Source organism: Periophthalmus magnuspinnatus, chromosome 14 (genome assembly GCF_009829125.3).
Source record: "Periophthalmus magnuspinnatus isolate fPerMag1 chromosome 14, fPerMag1.2.pri, whole genome shotgun sequence".
NCBI lineage: Eukaryota > Metazoa > Chordata > Actinopteri > Gobiiformes > Gobiidae > Periophthalmus > Periophthalmus magnuspinnatus.
Genome location: NC_047139.1, coordinates 14,122,764 through 14,148,611, shown reverse-complemented (window position 1 = coordinate 14,148,611; position 25,848 = coordinate 14,122,764).

Here is a 25,848-nt window from a genome sequence, read left to right as displayed (position 1 = left end):
TGTCCTGTTGTTTCTGTCCACTGTAGAATTAGACTCTGTGTTTTATACTTGGGTAGTCTTGATGCTCTCCACACTGTCCATTTTACCAATGGGTATGGTTCAGCCAGTACCTGTCCGCCTCAGTGACCAAAGCTGCAGTAGTGTAAACGCTGGAGCACATGGTTTTCCACAGTCCAGCTGTGCTTTAGTCAGGCACAGCTCTCCTCTGTCCGCTAAATAAAGACATCGCACAGGTGACGCATTATTAGTGTGTCAGAGACTAGCGCCCGCACAGGTGTTTTAGGCTTTGGTTGTTTTCACAGGTAAAACGACGCAGAGGTTGACGTCAGCTCGGTGAGTGTCAGACGAGCTCCTGTCCATGTAAGGAGAGAGTTTTCCCGGCTGCACTTTTATTCTTGCTCCCGGTTGTTTTTGCGGTAATTTCGTGTCAGATTTGATTGTGTTCTCAAGTGTTCTGTTGATGCAGACTTTATGATATAAAAGGGAATGGTCAAGATGTAATTTCCAAGGTTATTAAAGCCCATTTTAACTACAATGTTATGAAATGTACGACATAGTGTAAATGATGTACATTAACTGAATCTTTGCTTCTTAAACTCTGTGTACAAAATAGACATATATCTGCTTATTTGATTGTCTAAAATGTGTAATTTAGGCAAATAGTGTTTGGTGGACCGCTCTAAGAATAGTGGCAGATGGCTGGACAACATTTGTTTTTTAAATATATACAAATAAAATCCACGCATTTTCTCATTCGGGGAAAAACAAATGAGCAGGAGTTAAAGCGAAGTCCTGAAACTTGGTCAGTGATGGAAGGGCATCTGACACACACGGATGCATGGGGATGGAAGGGCATCTGAAACAAAGGGATATAGGAGGATGGGAGGGCATCTGACACACGCAGGGATACATGAATGTAAGTGGGCATCTGACACAGGGGGATATAGGAAGATGGGAGGGCATCTGACACAAAGGGATATAGGAGGAGGGGAGGGCATTTGACACAGTGAAAGATTTGTATGATTGCCATTTATATTGTCACTTCTCATTCCAGTTGTTGTATGAAGTGCTGCTTCTTCAATTTCGTGGGTCTGAGCCAAGACATTCTACTAAGTCATCATTGACTCCGGCACAGAAGAGGATTACACTGTGTTTACACATTCAAGACAAGAGGTACATTAAGATCTCAACTCAGCAGATCAAACAAGAGGATAGTGAAAAGGCAGGACATATTACCCTTGTTTTGTGATTTCTGTGAATTTAAGGAAATCTGCTCACAAAACACTTATATTTCTCATCTCCTGACACACTTAAAACAGAAAGAGACTGTTTGCTGTCCATTCCAACACTGTGACCTTTCCACAAAAAACCCAACAACATTTAGTGCCAACACAAGCAAGAAGCACAGAAACTCAAAGAATATATTAAAAAAACAAAACTGTTTTAGAGGTCTATCTAATGAGGGTAATAGTGGAAGCCCCTCCTCCTCTGATGGGGGAGTAGATGGACCTGAGGAGGCAGAGAGTGGTTCAGGTTTGCTTTCAAATGAGACAGAGGACAATGATTGTGTAGCTTAGTCTCTTGAACACAAAGCAGCTCACCTTTTCTGTGTATGCAAACATTGTTGTATGTTTCAAAAAGTGCATTACAAAAGATTATTGAAAAAAATGAATGTCATTTTAATTTTCTCTTAATTTCATTCAGTTCAAAGGCAGTGCTTGGTGTGCAGAATGTTGAGGCAGATAATACTGTAGTTAAAAATATCGCTGATGCAATTTTTAAGACCAACCCATTAACTGTATCCACTGATCCATCACTTTACTGAACACTATTCCCATCTTGTCCGCTGCTTTGGGCCCTTGACCTGTGGACCATTAGATTTGAATCCAAGCACAATTTTTCTTTTCTTTTCTTTTCTTTTTTTTAAGAGAGTGGTGCATGATTATGGAAGCCCGTTTCCGCCATGAAAAAAAAAATAAAAGCCCCACAGAAAGTCGAAATTACGAGTTTTAAACTCGTAATTATGAGTTTAAAACTCGTAATTATGAGTTTAAAACTCGTAATTATGAGTTTAAAACTCGTAATTATGAGTTTAAAACTCGTAATTATGAGTTTAAAACTCGTAATTACGAGTTTAAAACTCGTAATTTCGACTTTTAAAACTACTAATTATGAGTTTAAAACTCGTAATTAGGACTTTTAAAAGTATGAATTATGAGTTTATAACTCGTAATTTTGGGAATGTAACATTTACAAAAAGTGAACCTTATCAATTTTGATTAAATGAATTTGGTATTTTAATAATTTCCTCAATAAACCAGCGGGGTTGTGACCAGCTGGCACTCTGCTCAGACCAGGAAAACGAGCGCTCACAGACACAGAGCACAGCTCATGAGTGGTCAGAACAGCACTCAGGGCCCACTGATTTGTTCAAGACGCCAGAAACTTTACTGGAGCTTAATTTATTCATTTTTTAAAAGTATGTAGGTGATAAACATAACAGTCCTCCTCCTGTCTCCTCTGCTCTGTACACTCAGTTGCAGTGTGCTACAAGCTCAATTAAGACTTTAAAAGTTCTAATTACGAGTTTTAAACTCATAATTAGTAGTTTTAAAACTCATAATTACGAGTTTTAAACTCATAATTAGTAGTTTTAAAAGTCGAAATTACGAGTTTTAAACTCGTAATTACGAGTTTTAAACTCATAATTACGAGTTTTAAACTCATAATTACGAGTTTTAAACTCATAATTACGAGTTTAAAACTCGTAATTTCGACTTTCTGTGGGGCTTTTATTTTTTTTTTCATGGCGGAAACGGGCTTCCATACATGATGTCCACTGCTTTAAGAAAATATTATTGACACTCCTCAAAGCATCAACAAATGATGGGGAACTTCCTCGATGGACAACCTCAATTCAAACCAGAGCTACAAGTTAGTCGTGGCACATTGAACATCTGTTGTTTGAAAGAAAAAACTCTTATAAAACACTTATAAAAGAAAAATATCCACATCAGGACACTGTTTCATTGGCCAAGTGTGTTTATTTTCATGGGACACACTATACCAAGGACATGATCATTTTTGCAGGACAATTAAGTGAGCTGCCCAAATTTAAAGTACTGAACATTTTGGTTGACTCAGAGAAAGCGTCTTTTGTTGCTGGAAAGCTCTCATCTTGGTTTATGGAATATTACAGACCTTATCAGCTTGACAGCAGCTACATAGATCTTCACCTACTGGATCCAGGGCGTTAAACGACCACCATCCCCTGACTGCATACTGTGTGGCTGGAAAATTGATGGTGACACCCATTATGTGTCTGCTGAAATCAGAAAATCATGGTAAATGCATTATTATGGGTGCTTAAGATTTTAATTTGTTCTGAATGTTTTTGTTTTTATAGGTACTCTTATTGAGAGCCAGCATCAACATCAAGGAAGTACAGAAGAGATGGCCAGCTTTCTTCTTTGTGTGAAAGTGAAAAAATCTTTACCTGTTCTTCTGTCATGAGTGTAGATCCTTAGTGTGTTTTTTGTGTGTGTAAGATCTGTGCAGAGTTAATGTGCATTACCTCTAAGGACCTGCTGGAGACCTTCATGGCTGCCCTTGATGCTTATTCTATTCAGCTGATTAAGCTGTTCCAGGCCAGAGAAGGAGCTTTTAACAGTGAAATGGATCTCCTCTTACAGAGCTTTGATAACCAGGTTATTAACTTGTTAACTAGAATAGAAAAATGCCCTACTATGGATAAGTTTACAGTTAAGTATAAGTAGTAGTATAGTTATACATGATCTTTTATAAATGGTAAATGATAAACTAATCTCAATAAAGGTGTGCATGTTCCTACAGAAACAAAATACTGAGTTAAGGAAATAATTTCAGTCCCGTTTAGGGATGTTAAGATTATTCGGTTAATTGATTGACCTTGGTCCCAAAACTAGACATAATGACTATTAATGACTATTTATTAAAAAACAAAACAAAAAAAACCCAAAAAAACAGAAACAAACTTTCGGCTGTTTGTGAAAGTAAGTTAATGTGAAAAAAAAAAAAAAGTGAGTAATTGTTGACATGCTAGAGGAACAGTGAGGACAGGAGGCGTGGCCATCCTTTTGAACTCCAGCTTTATCTCACTTAAGATTTATTATTAGTGTTTTACATGGTAAACATCATCCAGCATCGACAAACCATTTCTCTTGAAGGATTATCCATACCCACCCATTTGAGACACTGAGAGCAAACTGTTTTTGACCTGCCTAGTGACTTCAGGTTCACACAAATTATGCCTGAATAGATTTTAAATAATTAAATTAGGGCTGTCAACTTTACCTTGCTATTACTGTGTTAACTTAAAGTCATTTTAACAGCGATAATGTTTTTAATGCAAGTTAATTTTGGCCAGCAGCACGCTCCAACTTCAGATGGACGAGTGGTTCATACAAAGTGTGAAGCGAGGCATCGGGTCAATCTGGGCTCTTCTGCCTCTGATTCTGCTGTGTGGGTGAGTGTGGGCGAGTGTGTGGGTGAGTGTGTGGGTGAGTGTGTGGGTGAGTGTGGGTGAGTGTGGGTGAGTGTGGGTGAGTACGAGGTGACTGCGGGTGAGTGTGGGTGACTGCGGGGTGAGTGCGGGGTGAGTGTGGGTGAGTGTGGGCCGGCAGAGGAAGAGAGGTGTGTGTGTTTACTTCACACACTTGTAGCAGGAGAGGAGGATCAGATCAGTGCATCCGTCCTGTCCTTGTTGTAAAAGTCTTAACTGTCCCCGTGTCTCAATTAGGGATGGGACGATATACGATAATATCGTTAATCGCGATAAATAAGGTCCGCAATTAATCGTTCGTGGCATTTTTTAATAATCGTGATCATCGCGCATGATTATAATCGCCTTTACGGCACCACACTGCCTCATGTTTCCAGTTCCAATACAACGTTTAGATGTTAGTTTGTTAGTTTGTCTCTGACATAGCAATGACACTTGTAGCTTCTGTGCTTATCTCTGTCTGAACTATATTCTGTCAGATATCAACAATAAACAAGTCTGATCCGTAACTCTCCACAGGAACGTACCAGCGCGCGTCTCACCCATGCGCACAGATGAGACGCTAATGTGTGCACATCTTAGATTTTTACCTACAATAATGCAAACTGCAGAATAAAACAACACCTTTTAAACAATAGACAAATTAAGTCTAATTCATACAGCTGAACACAAATGTGCCAGAGCGCATGGTCCGAATGCGCACTATATGCACAGAAGCAAAGCTAACGATTATACACGGTATATTTTACCTACAATTAAGTCAGTAGCAGAATAAACCACGCTTACCGATCGAGAACAGCATCCAATCCATCAAAAAATAAGGTCCTTTACTCCTGAGTCCACTGTGGGATCTTTAATCTTTGCCATGAACCGCTTCAGGTCAGAGATGCCTCTAGTTTAACTTGTACAAACATCCACAGTGTCCTCGATCACGTCCTCCCTTTGTTTTGTCCGTTTCGTCATGTTTAAAACGTAAAACAACAGTGCGTAAAATGCGCCATTATGCACACATTTCTGCATCCACTCGTTTCCCAATTCACCAAAGTGCCTTAATTAAAAAAATTAAGTGTTCGTCGACGGGCACTTGCGTCACTTCCGGCGCAACAAGGACCGGTCCATTTCGACGGCATGGCATTGAGGAGTACACATTTTCTTCCGGGTACGTCTGTTTACGGAAAACCATGCCATGTGATACATCATCCTGTCCCGGTGCTCATTGGCTGTCTGCGGGCTCAGTAACCCACAACCCCCACCTTATTGGCCAACATTGGTGTCAATCACAAGCTGACACGTGTGTTTAGTACTGGGGAACAAAGTTGGCGCTGTCAGAAGTTTATTATGCCTGAAATCGACTAAAGAAAGGCAAAGAAGTGACGGAGCAGATTTCATATTTGGAGTACTTTCCTGCAGCAGATTGGACATGGAGGATGTTATTTTGTGGACATAATTTCTTGACTGGAATATATTCTCTGGACCTTTACGGAACAAATGAGACCAACTTTGTGTGAATATGTTGATGTTTGACAGAACCAGAGCGCTCAATGGTAAGTGAAGTCCAGATTCACACTTTGTGACTTTTCTATAAAAACGTCTTTCCTGTCAGCACTGTGGTGATTGCAGGTGAAAATGGTTTGCATATCCAGAAAGACGAGCACTGCAGCTTTCATTTGATGTGTAGATTGTTTGTGCCGGTGACACGTAAAGTTGTAAAGTAGGCCCGGGCTTTCGGAACGTTAACAGGTTAATAATTATCGCGATAATATCGTTAATCGCAATTATTTTGGCCACGATAATCGTGAGTCTAAAATTTAATATCGTCCCATCCCTAGTCTCAATGTGAAAATCCCAGAGCACGTTTGTAAAATGTGCTGCCTGTAAAAAAAGTATATATATATCAGTTCACAGCACCAATTTAAATATTTACTGGATTGCTGTTGATTTCTTTTTTATAATCCTTTTTGTTTCAACAGGACACAGACTGAGTTGGGAGGTCCACTAAACATGTGAAGGAGGACGTTCTTTCTGTTCTACATTGGACCTGCTTCAGAGCGCGCTGTTGTCAACATTGCCATTATGTTGGATGAGGACATCATTCTCACTGATCTGCCAGACCTTCCCACTGCCTGTGCCCACCTTTTTGGACTGCTTTATGGACTAAATATGGAATTTCCAAAGGAGCACAGGTTCACATTTGAAGCTATTCAACAGATTTTCATGGAACTGACTCCTACCTGCTCCCAGTGAGTGAGAAGCTTAAAAATGAATTAGTCTAAAGTCCTTAGATGGAAAGATGAATCTTGGTTCAGTCACAGACTGAAATTCAACATGTTGTTGCACTGTAAAAAACAATAGTGATGTATAAAAATACAACACACTCTTATAACCCTCATTTAGAACGTTTAATATTTGAGCAAAGGCATGAAATTTTATAAAGAGTTTTTGAAAGTTTTGCTTTTGCAATAAAGTATGAAAAAACATGACTGTGTGTAAAACATGAAAGATAAATTGTGTGAACAAAATAATTGAGTTGGAACAACTTGAATCCAAAACATGAATTTGTTAGTTGGTCTTTTCAACAAAAAAACCCCTAAAGGCAACCTTTTGCCTCGACGTTTTAGTTGAAATAGCAAATTTGTTTTTATTGTAGTAACGTTACACCATAAGCAATTTATTTAAGAACGTTTTATTCATAATCAGGGTCAACTGTGCGTTAAACCAGCGCTTCTTTCTGCTTTCATTCAGGCATGATGTGTCCAGTTAAGTACCTGTCACTGCTCTGTTGTTTCTCTGACTCTCCCAGTGCATTGTGGGCTATTTATGTTATCTGTTTCAACTTCCTGTTGTATAGTGCCGTTTTGAGGATGGGTGACCATCCTCCATTTTGAAACCCATGGATATTGATATATAATTAGTAAATTTGCGTGCAATGCTAATGCTATCCTCCACTCAGCAACTCAGCTACTCAGGGAAGATTTTGGAACACAGGAGTCACTCCCTTCCTAGAGCCAAATTATGAACAAGAGGTGGCCACCGAAAAGTCTTAACATCAACACAAATGGAGTAACAACAAAAGTTTCTGTATGTCAAATATATGTGTGTATTCTACATGCTCAAAGGCTTACTCTGTTGTGTTTTTAGAAGGACTTCTTGAGAACCCTGATGAAGAAGGGCATGGACCAGAGGAACGTGGTTAAGTTCTATGACTCCTACTCAACCTCATTCGGCTCCGCCATGATTTTCGAGGCTTTGGAATCTGATTTACATGCCTATGTTCGCGAGCAAGAAAACCGGCAACTGCCACTGAGTGATATTAAAGCTATCGTTCAGCAGGTAAGGAGTAAAAACACTTTAGTACATTATAGTAGTAACAACTGTAGTCACTTGTAGTAATAGTACCAATGCAGGCTGTTTGAGGTGACCACCTCCTTATGTCATGATATGCTCCTCCGTGTCTTTGAAGTGCAGGCAACTTTATCAGACTTGTTTGGTTTATTCTAACACTGTAATTCCCGCCACTATAACGCATATATCCTAATTGCAGGCTGACAACAATATCATTTTGCATGTATAAAATTTAGGGCTAAGTTACATGAAACTGTTTTTTGAGTTTAATACAAAGTCACTGGTATTTGACCAATATCACAATACTTGGCTTTTTTACCAAAACAAAAATCATTGGTAATAACTTCACATTTAGGATTAGGATGACAGACTGGATTAAAATGGCTTTCCTTATCATTAGTATTTTTTGGTTAATTATTTTGACAATTATCAATTTACCAAATCATTCTGAAATGTCTTGTAACAAGTAACCATGTTTATGCATTTGCCTGTTTAGGTTTTATTCTCCCTTATTAAAATGTTTTTGTGTGCAGCTGGCTACAGCTCTGGACGGTCTGAAGGAAGAACAGATCATCCACGCAGACCTCAAGCTTTCAAACGTCATGCTGGTGAACAAGGACAAGCCTCTACAGGTGAAGCTCATTGACTTTGGCTTGGGCATGTACCGCAAGAAGGCTCTGAAGGGCAAGACTGTGTGCAACGCCAACTACAGGTGAGACTGCTGCAGCACCAACCACATTTGAACTGACACATTCTTAATTTCAAGAATCTTATTAAAAGGCTAACAACTGTTGCCAGTTTACAGAGAAATTTTTATATTCCCAAATCCTTGATGGATGAAAGCACTTTATAAATAGTACTTTATAAATAGTACTTTATAAATAGTACTTTATAAATGTAGTGTAAAATAATACACCCAACTATTATTTAGAGGTTTGCTTTTTACTTTTTGTATTGCAATGTTTTCAAAGCCCAAATATTTTTTTTTTATAGAAATAAAAGTAATAAAAAACTATGTAATGTATAAATACAATATTTGTTTCTTCCAATTTCAGGTCCCCCGAATCAATCCTAGGTCTAAAACTGACAGAGGCATTGGATGTGTGGTCTTTGGGCGTCATGGCAGCGACCATGGCCGTGGGAAGGGGCATCTTTCCACGCCGCACAGACTATGAGACGGTAACAACTCCATCACTCACATTTCAGTAAAAGTCAAAGACTCTAAAGTACTAATTATGCTTTCATTTGTTTTTGCAGCTCAAAGTCATCATCAAACTTATCGGCCCCATTCCGGAGAATCTGTTGCACCAAGGATTCTGGTCCTTGTATTTTTATACTGTGGAGGGGACAAGCTACAGACTGAGGGTAAAGAACGCTAGCAACACTTTTCCTCACAGGCTAAGCTAACATTGTGTCAAATGTATTACAGACTAAGCTAACATTGTGCTAAATGTATTATAGGCTGAGCTAACAATGTGTCATAGAAAACCTTTTACACGCTAAGTTAACATTGCACTTAATCTATTAAATCATTCATTACTTGATTTGAAACTCTAACTTGAGATGTAAAACAGCTAACTTTGATGATCGTGGGCAAATACAATACAAACGTTTGTGAAACATTCAAACTATGATAAATATTTAAAATGAGTAACTTGGGGCAACAGAACTTCAAAAAGGTTAAACGATAAAGTTCCTGAACAGTATACCAAATCAGACACTGACATGCGTTTCAGGCTAAGCTAACATTTTGCAAAATTATTTTTTTTCTGTATCACTTTCAGACTGAACAAGAGTTTATGGAATGTTACCCAAGCAACCAAACAGAAATCAAGACATTCTACACGGAAGTATTTGCTTCATTGGAAGAGTTGATAACGGTAAGTAACTCAAATGTGATTTTGGTAATAAGGAAAACTAAGTATTACTAAGGATCACATTGTATCTATTATTTTTGATGATTACAACCCTGGTCGGAAATCTTCAAACTTCATTAAATTGTTCCATTTATCACCTCTAGACATTTGTGGAAGTGAAGGACCAGAAAGAAGCAGAGGAGCTGGACCTCTTCATAGACCTCTTGTCCAAAATGCTGGAACTGGATGCGGAGGAGAGAATCACCCCTGCCCAGACCTTGAAACACAACTTTATTTGTGACAGAAGGTAAGTCCAAAGGGTGCATCTCCCGATTACCCACATAAGATAAAATAGTATGTCATTTGAAGCCAGATCACAATAGGGAGGTGTGATTACACTTTATTTTACAGCACAGTCAAATCCTGGCAATTAATGGGTTTCAGGCAAATGATTCCTTCCTGTTTTGAAGGATTTTGTAATATAGACTTAAGATATAATATTTAGTTTGGAATTATACCTGAAACCCACGAATAAAAGTTTACATGGACTAGAACCTAAACAAGCAAAGTCTTCATCCACAACTGCTCAAACCAAGACTAACCTGGAAGTGTACATTGTGACCTCCTATAGATTTTATTCAACTTTAACTGTATTTTGTCTTATGTATTTTTTATTATTATTTAAAATATCCACCATATATCTACTCTTTATTTTATTTACATTTTTTACCTTTTAATTGTACTGCTTTTGTTCTTATACTTTCATCTTGTAAAGCTGCAATTTCCCCATGCAGTACATCCCTTTTTGTCCCATGACATTTTCCATCCTATTACTATTTTAGTTCTGTGCCATTAAAGGTGATATATGCCAGTTTTCACCTATCCCCTATCCCCACCCACAACTTAGTTGCATATATATTTTTTTAATAATTGTGATTCTAAGTCATACACAGAGGGTTAAAAAAGTCTCTTAGCAATCATTCAAAAATAAAAACTCACAAAAGAAAACTTACTGTTTGTTATGATGACATGGCAATATTAGGCAAGTTTATTTGTATAGCACAATTCGTACACAAGGTAATTCAAAGTGCTTTACAGAATAAGAAAGACATTAAAATCACACAAATCAAAACATAAATAATCACAAATAATCATCATAAAATTACAATTAAAACAGAAGAGTGCAGAATAAAAACCTTTCAGTCATATGCACAGATAAACAGAACCGTTTGAGCCTGGATTTAAACATTGTCAAAGTAGAGGCCTGTCTCTTCAGGAAGACTGTTCCAGGTTTTAGCTGCATAAAACTTAAACGCTGATTCCTCATGTTTAGTCCTGACTCTGGGGACCAGCAGGAGGCCGGTCCCTGAAGTCCTCAGAGTGTGAGATGGTTCATATGGCACTAACATTTCAGAGATATACTTTGGGCCTAGGCCATGGAGAGACTTATACACAAGCAGAGCTGCTTTAAAGTCTATTCTTTGAGCTACAGGAAGCCAGAGCAGAGACCTGAGCACAGGACTTATGTGCTCGTACTTCCGGGTTCTGTTTTAGAACAGTATCGCTTTTTACATTAGGAGCAGAACTTCCTAAATGACCCCCATTTATTCAGTTATGACTTATGCTAACTATTTTATACATATTATCACAGTGAGTTTAATTTTGTTTTGTTTTCTGTTGCAGTAAATGTGACATCTTGACCCCTGATGAGATTAAAGAGCTCCTGCCCGATGAGTACAAATTCATCAAGCTGCAGGGGACTGGACAGTCATGTCAGATTTTCAAGTGCGAGTCCATCGAGGACAAAGAGGTGTTCTCGGTCAAGCTGTCACACTCTGGTAAAGACACCAAAAAGGACGTAAGAGCTGTACTGTATTATGTTCAAATGAATTCTAAATGTATGTTTTATGTTTTGTGTCACTTTTTCTTCCATTTAGTCTCGGTCAAACAAATCAGTATTTTAAAAGAAAATGCAGTGCAAGTTACTAATAGATCATTCTTCATTATATATAAAGACATTTGGTATACTTCATTGAGGAAATACAGCTTTGTTCAAATAGCTGGATAGTTGTTCTGGAAGCTACTAGTTTAATTTGACTAAAACTAAATAAAATAAAAAATAATACATAAATAAGTGCACTTTAATTGGCCTTAATAAAACATGAACAAAAACTCAATTTATAATTTACTAAATGTTTATTAAGACTATTAAGAGATTCAGACATAGTAACTTCTTAAATAATACCCTAACTCTAATTCCTAACTCCTTAATTGCACTGTACCTTATTTTTGCTGTCTTAAAAATTAACTAGGTCTGTTTATCACATTTTAAATGTTTGCATTGGTCCAAAGTTATTCCTCAAGTACCTAATTATTCACCACAATGTGTTTAGAAGAATAACTCTCAGAGACCAGAGCAAAATTTTGCCACCAGAGTGAAGGTAACAACAACTAGCCATAAGCAGTGGACGTATTTTGACCTCAAGAGCTGCTTATATACAGTACACCTGTAGACACAGCTGCTTACAGCAGTCATCAGTTCGGCACTTTTGAACAGGAAGTCCCTAAACCACTTTCTATTATTAAATAGTTTTAGATTAATATTGTGGTGTACAAAGCACAAAATGTAAAAATATGATCTGTTATTGTTTAATGCGAATTACCAGAAAAAGGCATAGTGTGTCTTCGATAGTGCATTTGACCAAGACTCTGCAAATTCCGCTGTGTTATATTATGTTATGTTGTGAATGAATTATAAAATGTTTACTAAACGGTGTCATTAACCTTGTTTCAGTGTCTCCAGATTCAGCTGATGAAGAGAGCGATGATTAAAGGCCTGGACAAGAAGAACATCATCCAGTGCACGGCCATCTTGGAAATTGGTTCGGAAAAGACTCTTGTCTACGAGCTTCTTGATATGAATTTGACCCAGTAAATGGCCCATTACCCTCTGGGCCTTAGAAATGTGCGCTTCATTGTTCAACAGGTAGGAGGCGCAAGTCTTCTATAGTAAAGCTAGAGTTCATATTATATATCCAATTTTCATATAGTTTTCTTATAGTTTCACTATTAAGTTTTCTTTTACTAAAATATGTTTTGCTTTTTAAGTAGCTTTAGTGATATTTAGCCCAATAATTAGATTTCCTTATAGTGTTGTTTTGGTTGATAGTTTCCCAAAACATAGATTATTTATTTAAATCATTATAGTATTGCACTGCTTCATGAACAATCTCCTACATGTACAAAGACTTGCTGCTGTTCTGGGTTGGTCCTGGTCTAGTCCAGGTTTAATTCTGGGCTTGGTCCTAGATTAGTCCCAGTTTTGATGTGGCTCCTTGTTTGCTCTAATCCTGGTTTAGTTATGAATTAGTCTAGGTTTAGTTTTGCATTTAGTCAAATTTTTGACATGGTTTGTGCATGGTCTTTTTTTCTTTTATTATTATTGAAAATATCTGTATTTTGTCTATACTATTATTATTTAGCAGTCACTCATTACTCATAATCTTTAAAAATATATTTAGAATACTTGGAACACTGTTGGCCTGCTATTCTCTTCAGTACAACCTAATAATGAGTCTCCAAAAATGCTTCCCATACTGTAGATGTGAGTTAAAGTTATTAAGTTAAAGTTATTAAATCTATAGGGTATTAATTCCAAACACAAAGTAAAATCCAATGTCTTGTTAACCTTGTCAATTGTCTTGTGGTGTGCAGACGGCGACCGCGTTGAACACCCTGAAGTCCATGAGAGTGATCCACACAGAAGTGACCCTGGACAACATGTGGCTGTGTGCTCAGAGCGACCAAGTCAAACTCACTGACTTCCAGGCAGCCATCCACCACAAGAGTGCCCAGCCAGGGATGACTGTGCAGAGCCTCAACCACAGGCATGTTTCTACAACAACTTTAGACTTAAGAAAGCACAAAGACTTCTTTTGTAATTAACTAATTGTTTGTTAAGAAGGATTCAGGCTTACAAACTACTTAAAGGCCAATTATGTAACTTTTTAGCCACAAAAAAAAATCAAGTTTTCATTTTAGGTGTCTTTATTGCACTGAAAAACCTGTGTCCTCAGTGTGAGCAGGCTTGCATTTCCACAAATCTGACTCTTGTTTGGCGTGGAGCCCTGCTCCTGCTTGGTTTCTTTGATTAGTATATTCCACAATATGGCAAAACTGGAACATTTTCCATGGACATAAGTATGTTTTTTTACTTTCTGTTTTCATGGAATCATGTATGTGATGAGCCACCTTCACGTTACATACTGTATCTTTAATGATTAGCCTAACCTTAACTCCTAATGAATGAAGTCTTTGTCCTTCATTATGGCTACTGATAATTAAAATGTAGTGTAGTAGTGTTTTAACATTTGGGTGTGCCTTTAATCTAAAATGTCTTTTCAATGTGTTTCAATGATAGAGCTCCAGAAATCATTTTGGGACTTCCGTTCACCGAAGCCATAGATGTCTGGTCTCTGGGAACCATGATGGCCTCCATGCTGCTGGGCTTCGACCTGTTCCCCCAGCAGTCAGAGTTTGAGACTGTAAGTCACCAGCCCTATCATAAGCAGGAAAACATTTAAGTGCTATAACGTCAAATTAAAAATCACATCTTTTTATATTTTCAGTTGAAGATCATGGTTAAATATTTTGGTCAACCTCCCGACGACACTCTGTCCAAAGGCCTTTTTTTTTATCAAGGATGGCAAGAGCTGGAGGCTAATGGTAAAACTCACACTCACACACATGCATGTTGAGTTTCATGGCTTTGCGGGGACATTACATTAACTTAAAGCGACAGTATGATTTCATAAATATCTGTGTCTTCAGATATGTCCATATCAAATATAGCTTTTACTGATAAGAATTGTAATGCTGATTTATTCTTAATTACAACGTCATTGGACACGATGGCCAAGTAGTTTATGTTATCATTTGGTATTTTGGTACTTTCATGGCCTGTCAATATACTGAGAAAAAGCTGACCTATAACTTAACCATAATCTATTTCACCTCTTATCTGAACATTAAACCCTGTTGTTGATCTAATATTGAAGGGTTTACCTCATGGAGACCTGATTTTTGGTCCCCACAAAGCAGAAGGCGTCTTAGATGTCAATATGTACACAGATTTCAGTCCCCACACTGTGATGTGACTACCAGCACAAACAAAGCTAACACAATATTTGGTGTCTCTAAATCCCACTTTACTCTCTTTCAGACCGATGAGGAGTATGTGAAGAAGCATCATTTGGAGTCCAGGGACATACAGGTGCACCGCTCAGCAAACTTCTCTACATTTGCTGAGCTCATTAGGGTGAGTATTTTGTAACATAATAATATACACAGTAATAACTTCACTTTAATTAGCCTTCATAAAGCATGAACAAAGGCTTCATTCATAATGAACAAATAGTTTATTAAGAATGATTTTGCATTAGTCTTATATAGTGCTTTTGCATGTTGTGCATTATTCATTTACTCCACACTTGTGGTAAGCTACTATTGTGGCCACAGCTGCCCTGGGGCAGACTGATGGAAACAAGACCATTGATCTGCTCCATCGACCGCTCCGGCTATCACTCACACACACGCCACATTCATACTAGGTCATATGGGTGGTGTTTTACCTAACGACACAACAACAGTTGTTGCCACTGCTGCCCCACTGTGGCACCTGGTTTGATCTCCCAAGTACTAACCAGGCCCAGCTTAGCTTCTCTGAGAAGGTCATGTGGCTCCAACATCTAACCCTAACCCCTTAATGAAGTATTTTCTAACCTTCAGTCATTCGTAATAAACTCTTTGTTCATTTTGAGGTAGGTTTTTGTCCATGCTTTAGTTATTGGCAACATATTTTGTACAAATCTCTATCCCATCTCTGTAATCAAACGACTGACATAGGTCTGCTGTATTTCTTATGTGTTTATCCAGGCTAATTTCCAAGATGGCTGCCTCAGAGAGAAGCAGGAGCTAGAGGAGTGCATCCATCTGATGTATAAGATGCTGAAGATGGAGGACGCTGACAGGATCACACCTGTCCAGATCATAAAGGACCTGTCTCTGTCCATAAGGTAATACCAAGCCCGCACAAACAGTACATGTTACACTGGATACTTTTACACAGCCCGTTAAAAGTAACTCAGTTCAATCTTAAACATTTTAAACATGTGAAAACCTGCATAAGTGTGAAAAATCAGAAAGAAATCAGATCACTCACATCAGATGTAACTAATCAGCATAATAACTCCAGAACTCAGATAATGATCAGATTTTTGTTGTGCCTGTAAACATAGTCTGTATGACTATATGTAATAATATCCTTAACTTATACGGTGGAGGGTTTGCCACCTGCCCGTCTTCATGGAGATGTTATTGCTTTACACAGAATGTTCCACAGTATGGCATTAAACTCAAGTATATTTCCACCTCCTTGTCACCACAGAGATGGATAAGCCATAATTCCATAATATCTGAACTTTCAAACCAAGCAATAACATCTCCATGGAGACGAGCAGGTGGCTTTCCACCAGAAAAGTTACATAGTACATTTTTAAATACATTGTAACCCACACATCTTCAGAAGAGCATGCAGTTCTTATGTTAGGTTAAAATGTGCATTGTGAACTGAATCTAAAGATATGTTATTCTGATGTGTGTCAATAGAGCGGCTCTTGACTTTAAAAGGTCACAGATGTCAAGTCAAAGCTGAATGACTAAAACTAATGAGAGAAAAGGGCCCATGGCATCGAGCTCTGTCAGAAGATCATATTTTCCAAGTCATTATTATACAAAATTATCAGATTTTTACAAGATAAAAATGTTATTTGAATTAATTATATTTTTTACATTTCTACACTATAACAGTATCAATAGACTCGATTTGATTATTACTGTTCTCCAAAAGATCTTTTCTTTTTTGATTCAAGATTCAAAGATTTACTGTCATTAACCACAAAATGACATTTAGAGCATTAAACAGTGAGCATGGCTATAGTGCAAGACAGTATTAGTGCAATTTATAAAGTGCATATCCTCAGAAAGTAAAGATTTTCACTATTGAGGTATTTATAGCTTTTAACACAACAACATGACATGAAAGGCAGAGGTAAACACAGCAGTATGGGGGACCTAGGGCGAGAGGGGGGCAGGGCTTGTTGCCTGGGATCTGATTGTCTGGAAGGTAGTGGGGGCTTGTTTTTATTTAATTATTTTTTGCTCAATCACCCTTGAATATTTTGTATTTGTTTTTAATATACACATGTGCATTCATTTAGTTAAACAGCATGTCCTGGTTTCCTCTGCCGTCAAATCAGGACTGAATTTCTTCTACTTGTTTACCATATACATACATTATTTAAAGTGATACAACAGAAATATTACACATTGTAGCCTTGGTATTTACTTTTTCTTGCTGTATCATATTTAATGGGATCCAGAGTACCCACTTTTACAATATTTTAAGTAGCTCCTTCATTTCACATCCGATACTGAAAGAAACTAATCCGTCATGTTTGGCTGGGCTTGAGATGCAATAGAGGGAGTGGTGACCAGACTGATATCTCTTTGTATAAAACGACAGAGAGAAATCATTCTGGATTTAGGTAAGTAAAATAAATGAGTAAAGTCAATTAACCCACTGGTGCATGAATTATGAAAGCCTTGGTCAAGATTTTTGACTGAAGTGTTTTTATTCTTCTCAGGACATGAAACAACATTGTGAACTGCCTGTAAAAATGAATTAACGTGTGTTCTATTGTAAAAAAAACAAAAAACAAAAAACATTTCAACCATTTTTGGGAAATTTAAACACTGTATAGGAGCATCGTTTAGGCCTAAATAAGAAAACCAATCAAAAACCAAGGAAATGTACTTGCAGTTACACCGACTGACCACTGAATTGCCCTCAATGGAGTGTGGCAGCAGAGAGCACTCTAGAGGCTGACATGCAGCTCCATCCACATAAACCAATGCATTAAAGAGTAAGTTATGTTTTAGTAGCTGTCCACTGCAGTGACCGCTGTGCACCAGAGGGTTAAACAAAAAAGGTGTTACAATGGGAATGTTTCGTACAAATTGTGTATTTCGATTTTTAAGCTGCTATAAAGTTGTCAAAGTATAAAAAACAAGTTGAAATTAAAGCTGCAAGCGGCATCGAACAGCCCTCGCAGGCTGTGCTTCGCACTCGGCCGACCCGGCACTCCCTACAAGAGGTGCTAACGCACCAGTTTTGTCCATGTTATTGCAGCTTTGGGCTGTACTTGTCACTAAACAAAGTCTACACACAGTGGATGGACTGATGCACAAAATGCAAAAATATGGGTTTTCCAGGCATCACCATGGCAACACCGTGCAAAATACAAACATGGCCCCCAGACTTTTTTGATGGGGACGACCTGAAGAATTACTGTGCCAAATTTCACATTCCTCAATGAAGCGAATAAATTGTCATAAGACTTTGAAATGTACGAAAATTTTGAAATTTTCCCATTAAGATAACATGGGCTGTTTTGCACATCGCCATGGCAACCCAGTGAAAAATATGACATGGGTCCCATTGACTTTTTTGATCAGGATGGCATGAAGAGTCATGGTGCCAAATTTCACATTATTCCATGAAACTAATATTTGTCAGATGAATGGGAAAATTTGGGAGCATTCCCTTTAGGATAACATTGGTAGTTTGGCGCATCGCCATGGCAACACGGTGCAAAAAAACTCATGGATCTGATTGACTTTATTGAATAGGATGACCCAATGGAATTTTGTGTCAAATTTGGTAACATTTGGGAAAATTAAATTTTCGGCTCTCCGTACAAATATATTAGATATTCTGTAAGGGGCACTATTGCGCCAATTTAGTTTATTTTATAATGAGTAGGATTAGGCCAGAAAGTTTTACAACTGATTCGAATTTGAGCCAAATCGGACTTTGTAAATGAAATTTTGAAATTTGAAAATTGCAAAAATTACGATGGAACAGAAACCGTGATAAGCATCATCATAAATTGGATAACTTTGATGCCCCACTTGTCTAGATGATGTGCAGTGAATTTCAGCCCTGCTGGTGGAGCGCCTTCAGAGGAGTTTATTAAAACACAACGTCAGCGAAAACGCTGAGTCTGTATTTTTAAATTTTCAATCCAAGATGGCCGATTTCCGGTTTGTCAGGGGGCATGGCCATAATCATATTTTTTGTTTGGCATCACTCGAAGAATGCGTGTACCGAATTTTGTGGCTCTATGGCAAAGTTGACGTCGGGTCTCCCATTGACTCAATGTATTTTGACTTTTACAGGGGGCGCTGTCGCGCCATTTTTTTTTATGCCCAATGATGCAACATGCCAGACCTGAATTTTGGGCCAAATTTGGTGAGTTTTTCAATATGTTTAGGGGCTCAAATTCCTGCTCAAAGAGCAGAAGAAAGAAGAAATAAAAAAAATAAAAAAAATAAAAAAAATTTAAACAAAAACAATATATCTGATAACCTTACAATGACATATTATACGTTTTTTAAAAGCTCTCGACTTTCCCCAGGTCACGTCATGGCACCCGTCATTCGCCATGACGTTGGGGTCCGCCATTGACCTCCCATTGACTGACATTCATTTTAGCAGTAATAAATATGGTCCATGCATGGGTGCTTGGATAGGGCTTGATGCCAGGAGTGTGTTTGGGGACACTGGGCTTCGCCCATTGACTCAATGTTGACGCTGACATGCTAACAAGAACAAATATGCATGTCCCATGCCTACAGCATGGGTTGCTAGGATACAGGAGTCTGTGCAGGGGGCGACCGGGCCACGAAGTTTCGTGCTTCATGCGCAACTTCGTAAAAACAGCATAAAAATTCATGAAAAATATTAGAGTAGGGGTCAAAAAATAGGTTTGTAATGGAACGGAAACACAAACACTCGGTGTCTAAAAAACTTCTCACGTTGCCAAAATTGGTTGGATCAGGATGAAAACCATGCATGTCTAAAAACCTATAAAAACACACATCTGTGTGAATTGCCATGGCAATCGAACAACCACTGCCAAAGTTATCACAATAAATGTATCTTCGGATGCACAAATGTCCCTTAACAAGGCCCCAGGGATATAGTATGATGTATTCATCATACTGGATACAAACGTTTTGCTGCTTGGATGAGCAGCGAAACATCTTAACTCCTGAGGAGACTGAGGGATTACACAGATATATGCACATAATAATAATTGTACACTATGATTTTTGTTTGTTTGTCTTTGTAGAACTTTTGATCGCTCACCACACTCTTCAGAGAGAGCCACGCAGTCATCTTCCGGTCACGGCTCCCAAACAGAGCTGACTGGAGACGACTCTGTACAAGATCCAAAGGCCCCAGACTCTGGGCTGGGCTCAGAGTCATCGTCCAGCGGCTATCCCAGGTACACATGTTGGCAGATTTCATGTAAGTAACTATTGTATCATGTTTTTGCACATTTTTACAATGTTAAAAATGTGCAAAAACACAAATACATCTGGTTTGCAGTAGTCCAAAGTTATTCCTCACTTACCTCATGCATTTTGAGGATCCTTATTCACCACAATGAGTTTATGAGCACTTCTTACAACTTTCTGAAGCTAAAGCAAATACATGGTAAACAATTTGGTATAGGCCCTTTAACTCCCTCAACAACATGCTTTACTCTAGCAGGAGTAAAAGTATTCAACTCACTGTATACACTGTATTTCAAAAAGATACCCATGTCTGGATTTAGCATCCATCACAAAGTTGATGTTATTACTAATATACTTTTTTTGTTTTTTGTTTTTAGGTAAGCGGAAGAAAATATCGAAGAAAAGCTGGGTATACCGGTTTGGCCGCTGGCTCAAGAAGCACCTGTGTTGCTTCCCTTCAAACAGTGACGAGTAAGCAGCGTATCCCGGGCTGCATCCCAGCTCTGCACCTAGACCCTTGATCCCTTGGGTCTAAATTAAGGGGCTCAGCAATGGTTCAGCATTGGGCACTGATGACCTGATGAGGAACCATGCTGCCCTCTACACAGTCTACAGGTGGACAGGTCTTGTCATTTGAAGGAGAAGATCGGTCTGTTCTAGGATCATGAGCGAGGACGATGGAGCACCAAAGGGGGGTCGGTCAGGAGGAAAAAATGGCTAAATTAAAAAAGGGACAATTAGCTGGGTAGGTAGTTAGCCAGGATGTGAAACAACATGAACCTACTCACAAGTCAGAAATATAAGGAGCTAACTAGACTGAAACTGTAAACATCTATTGTCTCCAGTTTCAGCTGAAACTACCCTATTCACTCCACTCTCAAACCATTTCTTTTCTCTGGCTAAGATCTGTACCTCATTATCTTCAAAGGAGTGGTTAGTGGCTTTGAGATGGAGATGTATGGCGGACTGGGGTCCAGAGGAGCTCTCACGACGGTGTTGGTACATTCTCTTATAGAGTAGCTGTTTATCTTCTCCAATGGAACGCTCACTACACTGAACTGAGTGCAGTGAGCGTTCCGAGCGTACCAACACCGGCGTGAGAGCTCCTCTGGACCCCAGTCTACTGCATTTATGCATGTATGTATGTTTTTATGTATGTATGTATGTATGTATGTATGTATGTATGTATGTATGTATGTATGTATGTATGTATGTATGTATGTATTTATTATTTATATAAATAAATAAATAAATAAAAAATAAATGCAAGGGCGTGCACTTTTGTCATCCAATATGGCCGACTTCCTGTATATTGTAGGGTGGGGCCATGATATCATTTTTGTCATGTCCTGACATGTTCTATTTTTTTATATGAGTTTCGGATTTTTACGTTGACTTTTTCCCGAGTCGGGGTCCCATTGGCACATGAAAATCAAAGTTTGAGGTGGCGCTACCGAGTCGTCTTTCTCAGGGTCTTTTGTGACAATTAGAGCTGACACCACTCACTGGCATGTTGGGGCGTGTTTACTACTTGATTTTTGCCATTTTCCATGCTCCGGACGCGGTTTTAATGAGTCCCTCGCCGGGACGTTGTCCCAGGCTCGGGCCTAATAATGACTTACACTTGTAATGCGCTTTTCAAAGCCTCTCAAAGCGCTACACTATAGTCATTATTCATTCATTTCCACACTTGGTGATGGTACGCTACTATTGTAGCCACAGCTGCCCTGGGGCAGACTGACAGAAGCAAGGCGGCCAATCTGCGCCATTGGCCCCTCCGACCACCACCTATCATTCGCGCACACACACCACTTTCATACTAGGCAATGTGGGTGAAGTGTCTTGCGTAAGGACACAACGACAGAACTTGGTCCGAGCAGGACCTTCGGGCTGGAGGACCAACTGAGCCACAGTCGTATTTATGCATTTATTTATGTATGTATTTAATCATGTATTTATGTATGTATGTATGCATTTATGCATGTATGTATTTATTCATGTATATATGTATGTATTTATGTATGTATTTATGCATGTATTTATTCATGTATTTATGTATGTATTTATGAATGTATTTATGCATGTATTTATGTATGTATGTATATATTTATGTATGTTTGTATGTATTCATGTATTTATGCGTGTATATATTTATGTATGTATGTATTTATTTATTCATGTATTTATGTGTGTATTTATGTATGTATTTATGCATGTATTTATGCATGTATTTATGTATGTATTCGTATATGTATGTATATATGTATGTTTGTATTTATATATATATGTATTTATATATTTTTGTATGTATTTATTTATTTGGGACATGCTAATGAACAGACATGATACAACATGAACGTAAACACACTGGATTATAACCAAAGGCTAATTTCCATCCATTGTCTCAAGAGCTGGGGTCACAAAAAGGCCAAAAAAACAAAAAATTGCACTCTACACTCATTGCACAGTTCCCTTAATTGCACATTATGCGCATTCATGTTTACTTAAGGATCTTGCCTAATAGAGTCCATGATATAGTACTTCGAAGGGGACCTTCAAAAGGTGCATTTGGCGAATTGAGACAAGGCCATTGAGTGTTTTCTTCCGTGCCTGACTGGTGCCTTGTTTCTATTGGGCACACGCGGACATTTGTCCCAGTGCTGCGTTCACAGCACTTAAAAAGTTTTTTTTAAAGTTGCTGTCGAGCGGGACATTATATGTATATATATATATGTATATAAAAGTGATGCATACGCAGCGGGATAAAAGAAAAGTAAGGAGCTCAGTGCAGTGTGATGTGTCTGCAGTCACATATCCACACCTGTCCGTCAGCAATAACAGTCCCCGGTAACCTGGACCAATTATAGGGTCGTACCGGTGCAACTGTGTCCCAATCCTCCACATGCACAGTTCAAAGTGCCGTTGTACAAGCGTTTGTGCTGAAATGGGACACAGAGCGAACTTCAACCTCTATCTGTGCGCTTACGTAACGTATCTTACTTGACGTTGCTGAAATAATTTGTTTTATTTTTAATTATTATTTAATAGAAGAAGAGTCAAGGTGACGTCGTCACAGCCATTTATTTGTTTGAATTGAATGAAGTAAGGAATTCATCTTTCCCTTTGAATTTCAATAGACAAATATAAGGTTTGAGGTGATATTTTCCCAATTATAGCTTCTACATAACTTTAACAAAATATATCTTGTTAAAACGTAATAACAGAGACAGAGGTAACAGTATCATTTTTACATTCATAGTCTATAAACCAGAGAACACAGATTAGTTGTACATAAAGTGGGATATTGCAGTTTAATGGTTCTGTATTTGGGCCTGGTTAAATTTGATCTGTGGCTAAATCACTTTAATACCAGTAGAGGGCGTTGTTTACCTTCTATGCCTTCTATACCTGAGTGTGCCAGAGATGCACAGGTTTTTTAATCATTAAACATACGGCCTGTATATATCTTTATTCCTATTTTAAAGTTTCATGTAGTAACAGTTTCATGTCGCACTGTTGTAGGTGACGTAAACCAGTACTCACATTTGAACGTGTATTTTCATAGCGGACTCCGTTTGCGTAGGTGCAGTGCATGACGGGATATAGCAGTGCGCGAAGTGTGCTCGGATGGACGCTCCGCCTATGGCCGATCTCCATGGAAATGCATGACACATTTTCGGCCGTATTCGTCGGGTGCATGCAATGGGACAGCACTTGTCGCGCCGTTCGAACAGCACTTCAAAAGGTGCATTTTTTTAACAGCATTTCCTGTGGAAAACCTAATACGGCCCAGCCTCCCCCAAACTCTGCCTCCAGCGGCCCCCAGGTAAATTGAGTTTGAGACCCCTGCCTTAGTGTATAAAGATTTGTAGCTTGCACGGTACTTAAATGTTTTTAGAAAAAATATACTTAGTGTCATATTTCTGTATTTAGGTGAATTTATTTTTATGTGTCTGAATTAGATTTTAATTTCAGTTTAACTGAGTTTGCATGTTTAATTATATAATAATTTTGATTATTCAAATTCAAAAGGAATAATCATGTTGTGGACTGGGAAGGGTCATTGGAACTGAAACCAACAAGTTCAAAGCTGGATCAAGGAGGCCATTGAAATCAGAAAATAAGGTGCAGACACCAAGTATGATGAACGCTCCTCCATTCACACACCACACAGCAGCGTGTGGGGCTCATGTCAGGGGGAAGAACAAGAGAAACAGAGACCTGACGGTGAAACCAAACCACCCAGCAGGCCATGAAGAAGAAGAACACTGCATACAATGACTGGCAAAAGTCAAAAAGGGAACAAGACAGGAAAAGCTGACAGCAGAGAAGAAAACCAGCAAAAACTGCTGTGGCAGAAGCAAAAGCGAAAACCTGGAAGCAATGAGGCCAATGAATACATATGAAGGAAAGATGAAGATGTTGAGATTAGCAAAGCAAATGAAGACAGAAAAACAAAATGTTGAGAACGGCAAGTTCATCAAAGATGAGAATAACAGCATAAACACTAAAGAAAAAGGGCACTGCGGAAAGGTCGATGAGATACTTTAATATTCTAGTGAACAAAGACATACCTATAACCTGGAGACTGAAATGTGTGTGGAAGGACCAATTGAAAAAATTACACAAATAGAAATGAAGGAAGTACTGAAGAAAGGCTGGTAAAGCACCAGGTCCTTCTGGAGTAACAGCTGAGTTGCTTAAAAGTGCTGAAAAACCATGAGTGAAAATAATCACAGAAGTGTTCAAGAAAGTAACAGAAAGTGGAATACAAAAGGACTGAAAAACTAGCTAAACAATTCCAATATACAAAGGCAAAGAACATGCACTGCAGTGCAGTTATTACAGCATGGAGCATGGAATGAAGGAGTTTGAGAAGGTTTTGGAGACCAGACTCACTATTATCACTTCTATCAATTTTCACAACAGACAATTTGTTTTTTCACTGGGAAAATGAACTGTAAATGCACTTTGTATATGTGTATACAGGAGCTTCATCACCAGTGGAGATATTACCAGGAGTATGACAAAAGCTTAAGATCAATGTAGCAGTGCAAGGCTCGCAACTCAGACCTTTGCTATTCATTATAGTGAGGAAGAAAGCAACAAAAGAGTGCCACGAGAATGAACTCTACAAACGTGTTTATGCTGACAACTTGGTGTTGAAGCTGAGACGGGAGAAAACAAAAGACTGAAAATCAACATAGATAAGAGAAAGTTAATGATAACTGGAAAGCAACCAAAAGAAACTAGATGTCAGAAGATGATCTTGTGGATGTTTTGGAAAAGGTTTGCAGGTAAACTCCATTGAATGCCAGAAATGGTGGAACAAAAACTTTTAATTGATCACACAAGGGCTCAGTATCAAGGGTGTAATTTCACTCAAAGCTTTATAGCATAATTATCAATGTGGTGTTATTATTATAGTTGGACAGTGGACAGAGCTCGTAAGCTTATATTTATTATAATTTAATTTTGCACAGAATATTTGAAATCATACAAGTGATAGAAAAGATTCATTTGCATTTTTTTCTATCACTTGTATGATATGGCCTCGGAAACCGAGAAAGCATAAACAGAAAATCAGTTCTACAGTTTAAGAAAGGAACTGGTTTCAGGCCCCATCAGAAGAGATTGAACAAAAGTAAAGAAAGCTGAACTCTAGTAGCAGAACAAAGTACCTGAAAT